This window comes from Benincasa hispida, chromosome 3, assembly GCF_027475165.1.
Source record: "Benincasa hispida cultivar pf3 chromosome 3, pf3_genome.v1.1, whole genome shotgun sequence".
NCBI classification, from domain to species: domain Eukaryota; kingdom Viridiplantae; phylum Streptophyta; class Magnoliopsida; order Cucurbitales; family Cucurbitaceae; genus Benincasa; species Benincasa hispida.
Window position 1 is genome coordinate 39,653,714 of NC_143480.1, and position 16,543 is coordinate 39,670,256.

At 36.1% G+C, this 16,543-nt stretch overlaps 1 pseudogene; it reads right to left on the minus strand.

Annotated features, from left to right (window-relative positions):
* Nucleotides 1–4,872, minus strand: part of LOC150037259 (UDP-glycosyltransferase 91A1-like) — a 30,439-nt pseudogene extending 25,567 nt beyond the window's left edge.
* Between the last annotated feature and the right edge of the window lie 11,671 nt (nt 4,873–16,543).

Below are 16,543 nucleotides of genomic sequence, written 5' to 3' on the forward strand. Positions count from 1 at the left end.
TTCTCCTACTTGCCCTATTTATTTTACCCGCAGTCCTAAACTCTTTAGGTGACCCTCGAAAAACTTAGCCGAGAGAGCCTTTATAAACGGATCAACAATATTGTCCTCATTCTTAACAGCAGTCCAATGTTCATAACCAGGATTGGACTGATACCTACTGACAATCCCTACTGCAAAGCATATGTCTAGACTGTTGGGGATGATGCCTTAAACTCTCATTTCCTGTAGTTTGTAAACACAGTTTTGAACAAACGCTTGTGATGTATAATATATGATATTTTCTTCACTTTTGTCTATGAACATTGGATGTTTTATTTGCTTTACCACAAACCAATAAACTAAGATTCCTAGTTGTCATTTGTAACTTAAGCATGTATGTGGAGACATACAAGTGGATCATGTCATAAGTGATAACCAAAATGATCTGTAGGATATGGATATAAGAGGGAAACCTTATCCTGGTAACGCTACGGATGCGGCCCGCTTTATAGAATAGTTATAAGTGTTTTGACTTGCTACAGATGGTCTAATCCTGATCATTTATGTGGAGACATGCGAGCGGGGGAGTCCTATACAAAGGAGTTTGTATAATACTAGACCACAAAATTTAATAGTCTCGTTATATAATGTCGTTCATGACAGAGACTTCGCTTCACTAGGATGACCATAGGTAACATGACCTTAATCCTGAGTGAGTTGGGAACTCTGCCTTTGAGGGTGGTCCTTTGATTCGCATGGATGCGAGTGGCTAGATCGCTGACTCAAACCTACCACTTTGAGGATTCGTCTAGTTTGGGAGCTGGGAACTCAACTACACAAGATGAAATTCATTTCTTCCCTGAAGTAAGAGTAAGTAGATAGATTGCTCCCTTAAGGGTTGATTCCGGGGTTTGAACGATGTGGCGCCACACACTTTCTCATGGCCTGAGAGGTGTCCATACGTAGTAGGACTATGTTGTATTGTTCATTAGAGGGATTAGTGGTACTTAAGGAGTTAGATGTAACTACAGGGGCAAAACAGTAAATTGGCCCAACTGTAGTTATGAGCATTTGTGAAGGGTTATCGTACTGTTGATTGGTTATATCCGATGGACATAGAAATATATATGTGGTAAGAAGAGTGTAGCTGTTGATCTTTAGTGGAAGCCTGGTAGTTAACGGATGGTGGATCTCGTGGCTAAAGAGTTTAGTCAGCTATTCATGTACCGTTGGAGTTTCGAGCCATAGGTTTATAAGTCCTCTTGGTAGCTCAATGGATTCAAGTTGAGAATCAGGTTTTGGGTCAGTTTGAAGTGTTCAAATTGACAAGAAGGAGTTCGATTATATATGATATGATTGAACTGGTTAATTCTATATGATATGATTGACATTATGTATGAGATACATTATTTGGAGGAAAATGATATAAATATGATTTATATCTAATGGAGGAGAAAAGATTATGGTTAATGTATTGCATATGATGTGATATTAAACCATAGGTAAATGAATATAATATGATTATATTTATTATTTATTTTTGGACAATTATAGGATAATTGTGCCCACATTTTCTCCGTAACCGTGTGATATTGGGAGATTGCTTTTAGTTTTCATAACTGAAGAATAAAATGAAAATCGTTTTCATTATGCAAAAGCGATCAGTCATTTGCTCAAGTATAGTGTATATTGCCCATCATATAGCAAACCGAGAGCCTACACGATAGCTCAACATTTCTAAACGATCGTACACACGCGCGCAGCTTACTAAACGATCACGCGCTTGAGTGTTTACTAAACAATGTCTATACGATCGCGGCCTATGTACTAAACGATCGTGTACCTCTTCCTAAACGATAAAGCATCGTCTATACGATAGACATCAACCTTCTCCCACTTTCTTGGTCGTGGTATACAATATTCTCCTCCTCTTTCCCTCTGCTAACAAAGCCTATACCTCTTGGATTTTCACACCGAGAATACCGAGGGTTCTAAGTGGTGGTGTCCTTCCCGTTGCTGTGTTCGTGTGGAGACCGTTCGCGGGTAAACGACCATGTTTTGGTGTACGAGAATGAGGTCTTTGGTGAAGAAGAGTCTTCAACTGGTATGTATTCATTCTCTTATTGTGTATTTGTTAAAAGCATGCTTGTAATTAGTTTTAACATGCATATCTATTATGTTTGATTGTGAATGCGTTAATTTTATCACAATGAGTTTTGAACGATATCGCTTCCACTCAGAGGTAGTCTTGTATAAGAGTTCCTTCATGGACGAGTAAATAACATTGCATACATCAGACTTTCGACTACTAATGCATAGGGAACCCATCTCATATTCTCAACTTCTTGAGGTTCTTAGGACATTGTTCCTTTAAAAATGTATTCCATTCCTAAAAGGTAAAAGACCTCTTATGGAATCCTGCATCTTAAACCTAGACAACACATTGTCTATATAAGATTTTTGAGACATGGTTGGCGTTCTGTTCTTTCAGTTTCGAACTATTTGAATGCCAAGAACATAATGCACCTAGCCCAGATCTTTCATCTGAAATTGGGTTGCTAGCCAATTTTTAGTGTCAGTTAGGTATCCTATATTATTCCCAATAAGTAGTATATTATCTATATACAAAAATAGAAATGCTATAGTGGAGTTGATGATCTTTTTGTATACACACGGCTCATCAACGTTCTGTTCAAAGCCATAAGATTTGACCACAGTATCAAATCTTATATTCTAGGATCCTGATGCCTATTTCAATCCATAAATAGATCTCTTTAGTTTGCAAACCTTTTGCTCCTGACCCTGTTCAATGAACCCTTCTGGTTGGACCATATAAATACTCTCTGCAAGATCTCCATTTAGAAAGGCAGTCTTGACATTCATTTGCCAAATTTCATAATTATAAAAAGTGGCAATGGACAAGAGTATCCAAATTGATTTGATCATAGCAATAGGTGAGAAGGTTTCTTCATAGTCCACCCCCTCAACCTGGGTATAACCCTTTTCTACTAACTGGGCTTTATAGGTCTGTACCTTCCCCATATGGTCTCTTTTACACTTGTAGATCTACTTACAACTGATAGGTATTAGCTCATTAGATTTATCTACAAGTTCCTATATTGAATTAAAGCATATAAACTCTATTTCAAGGTCTATGGCTTTGATCCACTGATCTCGATCAACATCATCCATTGCTTGATTATATGTTAATGGATCCTCTAAGCCATCATTAGGTATGTTAACTTCGGTTTCAGTTAAACCCATAAAACGGCCAGGTTGTCTCATAACCCTCCCACTATGTTAAGGCTCTTTTAACTCTTGAATAGGATGTGATGGACCAGATGTCTTTGATCTATTTACAACTCTTGTTGATGAGCAAGGCTGATGAACAACTTTTGTTGATTCGTCTGTAGCATTATTTGAAATATCTTCCAATACTAGTTTACTGCGAAATTTATGATCTCGAATGTGGTTTTCCTTTAGAAATGTGTCATTTGTTGATACAATTACCTAATCATCCTGAGGATCATAAAACTGGCCACCCCTTATTTCTTTAGGGTAACCTACAAATAGGCATAATTTTGAACGATATTCCAATTTCTTAGGATTTTGTACCAACATGTGTGTTGGGCAACCCCAAATCCAAAAATGATGTAAAATAGCTTTACGTCATGTCCATAACTCATAAGGTGTTTCTGAAACACTCTTAGAGGGAACGTTATTCAAAATGTAAGCTGCAGTCTCTACTGCATACCTCTATAACGAGTTAAGCAACCGAGCATAACTCATCATGGACCGAACCATGTCCAACAAGGTTCTGTTTCTCCATTCAGATACACTATTCTGCTGAGGCGTTCTCGGTGTAGAGAGATGTAACTGAATCCCATGCTCTAAGGTTTCTTTGGCTCGAAGACCTTTTCCAGAAAAATATCTTTTTGTCATTTTCCCTTCGAGACATGACTCACATGGCGGTAAAGAGACATCTTCTAACTTGTTTAGAAGTCCACTTTTAGTCAGTCTTTCAATCCCATTGAGATTAATGTAGCTAAGTCTCAAGTGCCAAAGATAGGTACTCTAAGAAATGTGTTGCCTTTTTTCTTTGAGTTTCAACTGTTTTAAACATTTCTGTGTTATATACAACTTCAACTTTAGATGGTTTTAACTTATATAAGTTACTTTCTAAGTTTGCAGAACGGATTTGTATGCCTCTTTTTGTAATGAATGCTTCATTAAGACAAAAATTTACTTTGTACAAATCTTCCAACAAACAACAAATAGATATCAAATTTCTTTTACAAGAAAGTATATAAAGAATTTTTTCTAAATGCAGATATCTATTTCTAAGAGTTAACTTAACAGCTCCCACTGCTTTTGCTGAGATATGCTCCCCTGATCCAATCCGAAGAGGAATCTCATCTTCTTCAAGTTGTCTCCAGGAACTAGTTTCCTGAGAAGAAAGATAAACATGACTAGTGGCCCCTGAATCCAATATACAGGTAGAATCTTCATTCTCCACTATACATGTTTCAATAACCAATAAATTTAATTTACCTTGTCTTTCTTTTTCAGCTTTCTTTTCGGCAAGATATCTAGGGCAATTTCTTTTCTAATGCCCATTTTCGTTGCAATGGAATTTCCTTTGGCAACATCCTTTTTGCCTTTTTGTGCAGCTAGAGCCTTCCTTTTCCCAGTTTCCTTCTTTTTCTTTTGAATACCTCTATTCTTGGAGAAAGAAGAGCCATATTTACTCCCAGAAGACAAATTTTTTTGGGTTTTCTTCTTTGAAGTGGAAGCAAGATTTTCTTTTGCCTCTAAATCTTTATTTTTTAATAAAGATTCGTAAATCTGGAGTTCGTTGAGAAGAGTCGTCAAGTTATACTCAATCTTATTCATCATTGCATTCGTTTTGAATATAAAAAGCTATTCAGAAGAGACTGCATGATGAATCCAACTTGACACTTCTCATTCATGACGGCTCCGTTTACTTCTACAATATTGAAATGAACCATCATGTTCAAAAAATGTAAACGAATTTAATTGCATCATGCATGACATATGTGAACGGTTGTCCAAACAGGCCCTGCAAAGAGTCCACTATCTCTCTTGCAGTAGCTAACCTCTCGTGTTTCTTAGACAGTACATCAGAAATATTCGCTAAAATATAAACCCGAGCCTTCTCATTAGCTTTGGCCCATCTATCATATGCATCATGAACTGTTCAGTTTGCGTTGGGACCAAGGGATGGAGGACACTCCTCCATTAAAACGAATCAAAGATCATCTATTACTAGTATCGTGTTAATATTCGATTACCAAGTTTCGCAATTATCGTAGTTTCTTAGAAGCTAGCAGTTGTATAATTGATGTTGACATTGCTAAAAAAGTAAACAAACTATTAGAGAATTGATTTTAACTCTTTTTAATCCAATTTATTTAGCAAAAATAATGTACCCATGCTCATTATTATTTTGTTACGATACTTCAGTGAGTCAGAATAGCCCCCACCGAAGGGCAGTTGACTACTCTTTCACTGAATAAAGACATTCTTGACTAAATACTAATATTAGAATAACTCTTATTCTTATAGTACTTAGTTACCATTTATTTGATCAAGAACTTTACTAACATTTAGTAAGTTTTGTAAGTGTCTACCCTCTAGTTTCGAATTACAGAGATTGGAATCAAACAAGCCCTCGAAGGAGAAATAATTGTTTAAAAACGAACCTAAGTAACCTTATCCATTTATGGAGTTCACGGTGTTCCAAATCCTATATTACAACCCTCTGAAGGGATAGCCGCTGCTAAACGACTAGCAATAGGTCGCAAAGCCAACCAGCAGGCACAACATAGGAATCTCACAGTGTGACCTAATGGAAGAGACCGTAGGACATATTGACACACACCCTTCACCCACTTACTATGAATTACTTCCCTTATTCACCTTGTTATTGACCCATGCAAACACTTTCCGATGGGAGGTTGCCATTAATAGCAGCTCAAAGCCGAGCATGGATCTCATGGTGTGAACTCCTATAGACGTGAGAGCTAGAAATAATATTCTTATATACTATTAGTCAACCACTGAAGTGTTCTATTTTATAAAAGATTGGGTATTTACTTTGTTATTAACTGACTAATATTTAACAACTTAAGTCTAGGTCATTTTTCATAATATAACTCTTATACCGGGATTAACCTATGATGTAAAGGTGATAAACAAATTTTATTACCTTACACAACTCATGCATGCTTATAAAGCTAGGGTTATGGACTTAGACACTAGTTTGATCTCCAGGTAGGAGGTGTTCTGTAAACCGTCAACTTAAGTACTCCCAACCTTAGACAAGATATCTCCGAGTAAGTAAACAACTCTTGTTTTACAAGTAATCGACCTATTCTAACTCTTAAAAAGGCGATTGAATTACACCGGTTAACCCTAGGTGAGCATGCATCTTATCTTTGTTATAGATTTTAAAAGTCTAGTTGATTTTATAATAATTATAAAATAAATTATAACATTTATCACCCTAGAACATTCATCTATAACATGCTTCCTTAAAAAAACATGCTTTAATATAACACTTATATTAAAACCTAGCATGCATACTATATACATTATAACTCTTATAACATATAGCATGCCACATGCTTATCCTATGGTGGGGTCTTTAAAAAACTATATGGCATACTTTACGCACACATAATCAAACAATTTTATACATCATATGCATAATAAGTAAACAACACTAAAGTGGACCGGTTTTGGCATTAAAAGCAAACATACAACTAAATTATTACATAATTCAGCAAGTAGCTCCCTCGAACCGGCTTTAAACACTTTGAACTAACCCAAACTAGCCAAAAACCACTCGAACTGGCTCGAAAACACCCAAAACCCGGTTGAACCGGTCAAACAAGCTCAACCAAGTCAACTGGACCGGTCCAGATCGACTGGTCAACGCGCTCAGCATGTGGTCAACGGACGGAGCACGCGGGTCGACAGGGGCGTGAACCGGGTCGTGAAATGGGCGCGCGGGTGGGTTGGGGTGGACGAGATAGCTAGCACGTGGGGACTGCTGACGAAACCGAGTCGGACGCGGGTCTGGACGAGTCGCGCGTACGGAAACTCAATGAACCGGGTCGGAAGGCGCTGCGGGTCGAGTCTGGGAGGCAAACTTGGGTCTGGAAGCCTCTCTCGGGTCTGTGAGCTTTTCTCCACAAAAATGAAGCTGTTCTATTTCCCAAAACCGAGCAATTACAACCTAAAAATGACTCTAATAACTCTAGCAAATTTATAGACCCTTTGCCACACATTAAAGCTCATATACATGTGAGCAATTACAAATTTCAACAAGAAATTAAATGAAAACTAATGCCAAAACCGTAATCCACTTTAGTCAACAAAACATTCATCACATGAATAACACCCACCAAAATGCAATAGAACGTTATAAGCATGCTCTGATACCATTTGATGGAACATAAAGAACGCATGCACAACAGAAGCGATGAAATCGACAACATTATAATTGCAATAAAAACAAGAATAAACATGCAAAAGGGATAGAAAATACAACCTTTGAAGACTCCACTGCAATCTTCCTGTCCCGAGCTCGATCGACACCACCAACGGTAAATCCCACTATTCTCCGGTTGAAGAACACGGTTGTAGGACCATTTTGTTAGTGAAAATAAGGGAATTTCACTATAGAAAGAAGGAGAGTAAAGAGAAAAGAGGTGGAAGATTTTAGATCAAAAGTTGTGGAAGCATTAGTTTTGCAAATTTAAAAAACAAAGCCTTTTTTAGAGAAAACACATGCAAAATCTCATTTTGCATATCTTCCACCTCAAACTCCATTCGCATGTAATCTCTAGGTATTAAGCTTGAGAAATGCCACTTCAAAGTCCACTTAGTTAGTAGGAAAATCCAACAATTGGATTTTTCCACTAACTAATTTTTTAATTAAAAAAATGGAAAACATTTTTCAAATTTTGGAAATTATTTAATTAAAAAAAATTCAATTAAATAAAAATAAATAAATTTAATATCACACTTAGCTTTGATTAATCACATTAATCAAGTTAAAAAAAACTTTCATGCTAATGATCAAGTATACTCTAAAAAATAATCAATTGATAAATTAATTATTTAATTGTAAATTATATCTCATATAAAATACAATATTCCCTAAAACCCGAATTTGAATATTTCAAATTCTTACTTCACCTAGTTCTTCAATTTTTGTCCATATTGAGCTAGTAAAGAGACCGGATGGACCTACAAATCATGGACTCCAACGATCCAAGACTAACCGGTCAAACTCTTTAACCTAGTTAATCAACATTCATTAACTAACAGAACTGTCCACTATAGCTTGTAGTTGGACTCCCCTCATTGTAGACATATTATGTGTCCATTTGATATAACCGTCATCAATAAGTTGATCTTTCACAGGTTCTTCATAACGTCAGCTAGGTCCAATACCGAAATACCCCTGAGTTACATCTTTTCTTCTTAAGTACTACTGTCCCTCTAATGAACAATTGATTTGGGATCATAATCACGAAATCCATTCCTTTTCAGGCCAATGAGAGGATGGGACCCCTTGTTCAAGACCTGAGATCAGCCCTTAAGGGAACAACCTTTCTACTATCCCTGAAATGGGTAGGAGTGAATTTCATCTTGCAAATTCTATGTTCCCAACCATCTACCCAGTCTTATCCCTGAAATGGGAGGCATATTGAGTAGCGACGCTAGGCTTACCCTCACTTATGCAAATCAAGGGACAATAGCGAATAAACAGGAGTTCATAGACAACTCAGGATTCAGATCAAGTTATCTAGGTCATCAAGAAGTGAAATTAATCAGTGTTAACAGTAAATGACGTTAATATGTAACAGTGATTATTTTGTGGTCTGTGTTACACAATCTTATCGTGTAGAACACCCCCGCTCACATGTCTCTACATGAACGAACTAATCACATCGTCTATGACACTTTACAACATTAGTAACAATCATAAAACTGGTCGTATTCAATAGTATCTCCAGAAATAGGTACCAACCTAATCCAAGTACTATAGACGGTTTAGGCTATTTTACTCGAACTTGATTAAATTTATGTCTCCACATAAAGTCCAAGTATTCATGACAATAGCCAAGGGTTCTTAGTTTATTGGATTTAGATTTATTAAACAATCAACAACACTTGTCTGAATAACTTCATATATATTTACTGTTTACAAAATTACGAGTTTTAGGACATACAACCCAACAGTTCATCGAACGTGACTTCTGGTTATGTTTTAACAAAATTAATCTTATGCTAGGGCCAATTTGCAATTTCAAGCAACTTAACTTCATGTTGGAAAGTAGGACCAACACATGGTGTTTAATGAATATGAATTCCTATGTATGATTCCTATGTCAAACGCATGTTAACATTTTCAAAAGACTGTTTTAACATGAGTTAAGATAACTTATTTCTTAAGTTTTAAAGAATGTGTTAGTAATGATGTTAAGGCCTTAATAACATTGACCTATTATATTAAAGGATAGCATTGGTATTCTTAAGGCATATGAGAAGGATACCGAAGGTAGAGAAGGTATCCTAAGGGCATTTCAATATTATGTATGAAAGTTATGCATGAGCTAAGTTTAGCGTCATGTTTCTAGTACAACATATTAATGAAGGTGTTGCTTAAATTCATGGTTAGCTCGATGCTACGAACGTGGAGAAGGTATCTGAGCAGCCCGATGTTGAAGGACATAGAGAAGGCATCTGAGCTATGATGATATAATTAGCTCGATACTGAATGACATATAGAAGGTATCTGAGCAGCCCAATACTGAAGGACTTTCAGAAGGTATCTGAGGCATGATAACTTGACTAACCCGATACTGAAAGAATTTGAGAAGCTATCTGGGTTGTAATATCTAAAGTATGACGGTACTTAGTTGTTACCATGTGCACGTATGTAGTACAACAACGAAAGGTCGAAGTAAGGATCTCCTTGGCTATGGCTTGATTTTGGGATCTATTGTGGGACATATTCACTCCCAACTATGGATTTATTGCATTTGACAAAGGTTCAAACTCTTTGATATGCCCTAAGAGATTCTGAATTCCAGAAGTCAGCTGGAAAGGTAAGGGTTAGGATTGAATTAGAGGTTCAAGCAGTTAGAAATGCCTTTTCCTACAAGAGGATATCTATAGTTTGACTTGTAAGTTAATAGAGAAACCATGAGAAACTTGAACGACAGAAGCCGACAGTGGAGTAAAACTTACTCCCAAAGAAAGAATGGATGTAAGAACAGGTCGCGGAAGACTTTTCATTAGGCTTTTATGGGAGGCCATGTAGCTAGTTACTCCCGAAGCCAAAATGAAGCTAGTTAGAGGAAAGAAATTGTCGGACCTAGATTATGTTCGACAAACATCAAATAATGTTAACCTTATCAAGGAAACCTGAGGGTTACCTTGGTTAACCAAAGGAGTTGTGATAGTAAACAAGGAAGAGAATCGAAGATGAGAATCTTGTCGAGAAAAGAAAGTATTAGAAAGCAAAATGATACTCTTAGTAAAGTGCTAAGGAGAAATCGTTGCACTAAGTGAGTGCTAAGACAGTTAGTGTCAGAGTGGCACAGTGAAAGCGTGGTATTTGGGAAGAATATAAGGCTGTCAAAGGAGTAACCCTTAACCGAAGTAAGTTCGAGGTAATTTCGAGGACGAAATTTCTTTTAAGGATGGTAGGTTGGAAGACCCACACCTTACGTTCCCCTTTTTCATTATGTTTATTTTTTAAGTAAGCAATATGTTCTGTTAAATTGTGAGCTTAATTCTGAAAGCGAGTCTAAAAAAGGAAACCATAACTAGTAACTAAAGTAATTTGATATGTTCACAGTGTTGACATTAATAGGAGAAGCTCATCAATCTTAAAAGAGTTTCCCAAAGACTGTGAGTGACTCTAATGTTTACAAACGTTTATGAATGATTTAACAAGTCATGCTTTTATGAAAAGTTACTTATGGATAGCCAGCCTTAAACATTTACCTAGCTATTTACCTTACTGATGTTCAGGAATGCTTGGTAGATTAATAACTTCTAGAGTATGGATAGTTATAGTCCAGGCATGATGTTCTTAAGTAATTAATGTCTAGTGCTCATGAAGTATGTTGCCCTAGACAAAATTTAAATGGTTAGCATATACTACTAGGGAAGCTAGGTCTATAAGACAAGTTAAGTGTAACGTCTAGGTGAAGACTCTTAGTAAAGTATGTTTAGCTCAATACCTCGAAGTGGTAACTGATCTTAGATACGGTTGATGATATGATCCTAGTTACGTACATGTAAGTCAGTATGACTGAGAAGGTGATGGATAGAGGATCCACATCCCAAGAGATGAATTCAAGTTTCAGTGAAACTTGTTAATGAAGAATGTTATGCGTTGAGTTGGTTTTGTATTAGCAAGAACTATGAAGAGGGATAAACTATGTCATTCATTGATAATTATTGATAAGTGTATATTTTTTTTAAGCAATTAAGCTTCATGAGATTGCTTAGCATTTTCCTCAAGTATGTACTTGTTTGATCATATGCCAAGGTAATATGATAGCCTTATTTCATATAAAGCATTTTATATTGAAGAATGCGTTCTAAAGACTGTAGTTAAGTTTCCACAAATGCTAAGCTTAAAGCTACATTCTAAAAGATTCATAATATGTATGATGTTAGGGCATGATATGTTTTTAGTAAGTCAGATACTGAAAGCATGGAAGGTGTCCATGAAGTACCTAAGGAGTTGACGGTACTTCGTAACTCCACGTGCATGTAAAAATTTCTGAAGAAGAGGCCGAAGTATGGGTCTCTTAGGCCATATTTGAGAGGCCGGTGAATGGGTCTCATAGGCCATATTTCAGTAACCGAGGCTGAAGTATGAGTTTCTTAGCATGATACAAACATTGGGAGCTTGAGCAATGAATTATCGTTCTCAACTAAGATTCAGGAACTATTCACAGAACGTTATTATGTCTTATGCTTCAAGTGTTATGAAGCTATTCGATGATTTATAGTTAAAGACATAAGTAATTATCAAAAGTGATACACCTCGACTAAGGTGATAGTGGAAGTTGGGCCGGAGGGTCCCTCCCTCAACCAAGCCAAGGTTCAGTAAGGTTATGCTTAAAAGCAGACCAGAGGAGTGCTCTCTTGCAAAGATATTTAATGTGGAAGTTGAGGCCTAAGGGCCTCCCAGAGCTGATGTCAATGATGCCTATGTTATGTTTAAATTCTAGTAAGAGAAGTTTTATGCAATTACTTACGTTTCAGTTCATGATCTCTTTGTTAAGCATGATTGGTATGTATGTCTTTTACGTTTCAAAGGTTACTCACTCATTGGGCTTCTAGCTCACTCTGTTTAAATGTCTTCTCCATAGGTAGCGATCACTCCCTAGAAGACGACTCTGTTGTTGCTCTGCCACTCAAAACCAAAATGTTAGAAAGTCAAAGTGAGGGTTATGTATAAGTAGTACGCATGTATTATGTCAAGTAGGGACTAGTTGAGTGTGTTGGGCTTACTGCTTATGTAAAGTGTATAAGTTATATAATTGAAGAGTAATGTAGAACTCTGTTAATGATTGTCTTTTGTCTTAAGTTGATGATTGAGTATATCTATATGCATTTCAAGGTTCCAAGTCAGTATAAGCAGGTTAGTAGGTAGTAAGTACCAGCAAGAGGGTTGGTAACTACTGTCGTCACCTCTCCTTGTAAGTTTAAAGGGTAATCTGGGAAGAGCGTATGACACAATGAGTTCTGCAAAGTTGAAGGAATTGTTCATCATGATATTTCCAGAGATACTCTGCAGCAAAATGGGATTGCAGAGCATTGATGCTTATTTTTATGAAGTGAATTATGGATGATATGCGATGGTAAAATTGCGTTGTGCACTCAAGTTTCCTCAGCGGAATCCAAGTGTAAATTCCACTGAGTTTCTTGGTAAGTCTAGGGTCGAACTCAAGGACTTGTGAAAATAGATTGCGATGGTAATTTTTATGAAAACCTTGCGGTAACTAGTAACTCAATTAATTGTGGGTTTGTTGTTGATTGCGTTAATGAAAAATAAACAAATGCATCGAATTTGAGAAAAGTCAGTTATGTGATAGATGCACTGAGTATGCAGATGAACGAGTTGAGAATATCTTTAGCTAGCGTTCTTTGGGAATACATCAGACTATGCGATCATGCTACAACCATGCATAGCAAGTCATTTTCCAATGCAAATATGATGCTCCTAAGTCTAGGACGCATGTGTTGAATGCAAAAGTGTCCATAGAGCTTACCCTAAGTCTCTACTCTTTTCCTATGCAATGATGCAAAATGCATAAAGGCAAGGTGACCACATACAATCATATCCTATCTCTAGGATGCATGCAATGCGTTGATAACAAATAGTGATTATTCCTAAGCTCTTATCTCTTTATTATGCATTCTAATCTGACTCTTCCGAGCCTAGATTCTAACCTAACCTTCCCAAGCCTAGATCCTGTCCTTAGACTACCCTCCCAAGTATCTCTAATAGACGAATGAAGCATACATAATACAAGATAATCGCATAGAATGAAGATTCCATCGTTGTGCTAGCTAAATGCTTCTCAACCCATTCAACAGATTTAGCTACTCATGCGTAAATAACAGAGAGTGAACAGATATAGAGAAGGAAATTCCATTTTTATAAATGAGTTTAAGTACAAAATAACAATGGAAGATAAAGGTAGAGAGCCTGGTAGCAATTCCTTGCTGACCGAGGCTTTTATACTGTAAATCTCTATTCAGTTCCAAGATGTTCCTGCTTCTGTAGGCGTCGGCCCTCTCTGTGTCCTTGAAGCTTCCGGCGCTCTCTCAAGCTTACCGAAACGATCTGTCGGCTCAACCTCTTCTCTTGCGTTCGCCTTAAAACAAAAGAAAACTTAGAACAAGGACGTGCGAACTGAAGTATGAAATTTCGAACTACTGAACCTATTTTCTGAAGGATGCCCTTGGTATTTATAGAACATGTAAGGTGAAAGTCGGCTTCTCTCTCATGATTGTATAGATGGGACTGCTTTAATTCCTGACTGATGCGCCGAATATTTGTCAATGAAAAGCTAAATGTACTTGTGATCGTTATCGGCTGTCAACTTAATTCGGATTCGGCTGTCATCAGCTTTCTGTCCCATCGCGATTAATTAGCTTTTCACCCAGATGCGCCCACCATGTTGCGTTGATCAAGTTGCAGCAATCCTTCTCAGGCGAATATTTGCGAACACAATCACCGCAAAGCCTTGCGGTAATGCTGCGCTCGACCAATGGTTTCCTATGATTGCAATTTTCGCCTTGCGTCATCACATATTATGCACAAAAATACAAAAATCAACTGTTCTAATGCGATGAACGCATGCGACCGCAATATTATGAAATTGATGCTTAATGGACGCAATTTAACATGCTTAATCATTGCAAGCCAACATTGTTTAAGAACTTAGCACTATGATAACGTACATTTCTGTCCGTTATCAAGCATATGAATCAGACATTGTTGGAGAGAGCAGGGTGAAGTGAATCTATGTAGAAGCATGTGAACGCTCATGCTTCAATATCCATTGAAGAAAATAAGAATAAAAAACAAATAAGCATGTTGTAGTTTAATAAAAATGTAGAAATGCTCACTTGAGACAGTTCTTCAAGTGATCTCTTGTCAAGATGTTTCGAACACCATCATTAAAGTATCTTCGCTATTCTCCAGTAAAATCGTAACTTGTGGGAGCCCTTTTGGAAGTATGGGGGAAGGAGAAAATTTCTTGAGAGAATGAAAGAGTTAAGACTAGAGAGAAAGAAGAAGATGCAATAGTAATAATAATAATAATAAATATTTTTTTCATTCTTCGTTTCACGTTGAGTTAAAGGAAAGGGAGTTACCCTTCACCTGCTAACTCCCAATAACTCCCCATGTTTTTTATTTATTATTTTTAATACAAATTAAATCAAAATTTGATTTAAATTAATTAAATAATATTCAATAAATCTAATTTATTAAATTTAAATAATGAAATATCATAAATTTAATTATATTATATTTAAATCATATTTAAATATATTTTCCTCTCATAACTTATAGTTTTAATATGAATCTTATTCATATTAATTTTTAACATATAGTCTTAACAGAAATCTAATTTATATTATTTAATATTTGAATCTTATTCAAATTTTTTATTTGTCTCATATAATAAGATTTAACGTTAAATCTAATTCAAAAATAACTTTATAATATAATGTATCCATATATTGGAGTTTATGTCCTAAATCTCATGTATCTTATGGTTTGTAAAGACAAATTACATATCTAATAAAATAAGAGGTATTTTATTGACGTTTAAACTACATTAATTCAATCCAGTAAACTAATATCCAAGGTTATTTGATAAAACTTAAACATGTATGTGAAGACATAGGTGGATCATGTTTAAGTTATAACCTAAATGGTCTGTAGTATATGGATAAGGCTGGGTACCTTATCTTGGTGACAATATGAATACGACCCGCTTTGTAGATGTTACAATTGTTGTAATTTGCTACAAATGATTTGATCCTGATAATTCATGTGGAGACGTGCGAGCGAGGTTGTTCTACACAAAAAGTTTGTATAAGATCGTACAGTGAAATGAATAGTCTCTCTTTATAACACTGTTGCTAGAAGAGACTTACATTTCACCAAGATGATCATAGGTGACTTGACCTTAATTCTGAGTGAGTTTTGAACTCCTATCTATGAGGGCGATCATTTTATTTGTATAGGTAAGAGAGTAGCCAGATTAGCACACTCAACAAGCTTACTATTTTGCGGATTTGTTCGAGTATGGAGCTAGGAACATAGCTACACAAGATGGAATTCACTCTTTCCCGTCTTTAGGGGAAGTAGATAAAATACTCCCTTAATAGTTGATTTCAGGTCTTGAACATTGAGGCCTCAACCTCCCACTGGCCCGAGAAGTGTTAGTTTATAATTGGACTATAAAATGTTTGTTCATTAGAGGGATAGTCGTACCTATGGAGTTAGATATAACTACAGAGGTAAAATGGTAATTTGACCATGTTGTAGTTATGAATGATTTGTGAAGGGTTGACTCGTTGTTGATTCGTTATATCCGTGCACACAACAATATATCTATAGTGCAAAGAGTGTAGCTATTGGTCTTCAGTGGAGCGATCAATAATTAATGAATATTGATTAATTAGATTAAAGGAGTTTAATCAACTAATCTCATATGATTGGAGCTTCTAATCTGTAGGTCCATACAGTCTCCTTGTTAGCTCTATAAAGGATATAAACGAGGAAGGACTTGAATTGTTCAACTCACTTTAATTACAATACCTTTCAAAATAATAATAATAATAATAGAGATTTGAGGTTAGCATAAATATATGATATTTATGATGATTGATTAAATGTATATTAAATGGGATTTAATATATGTTTATTTAACTAATGTGTCAATTTATTAAATAAAGATTATTTAATTAATTAGCACTA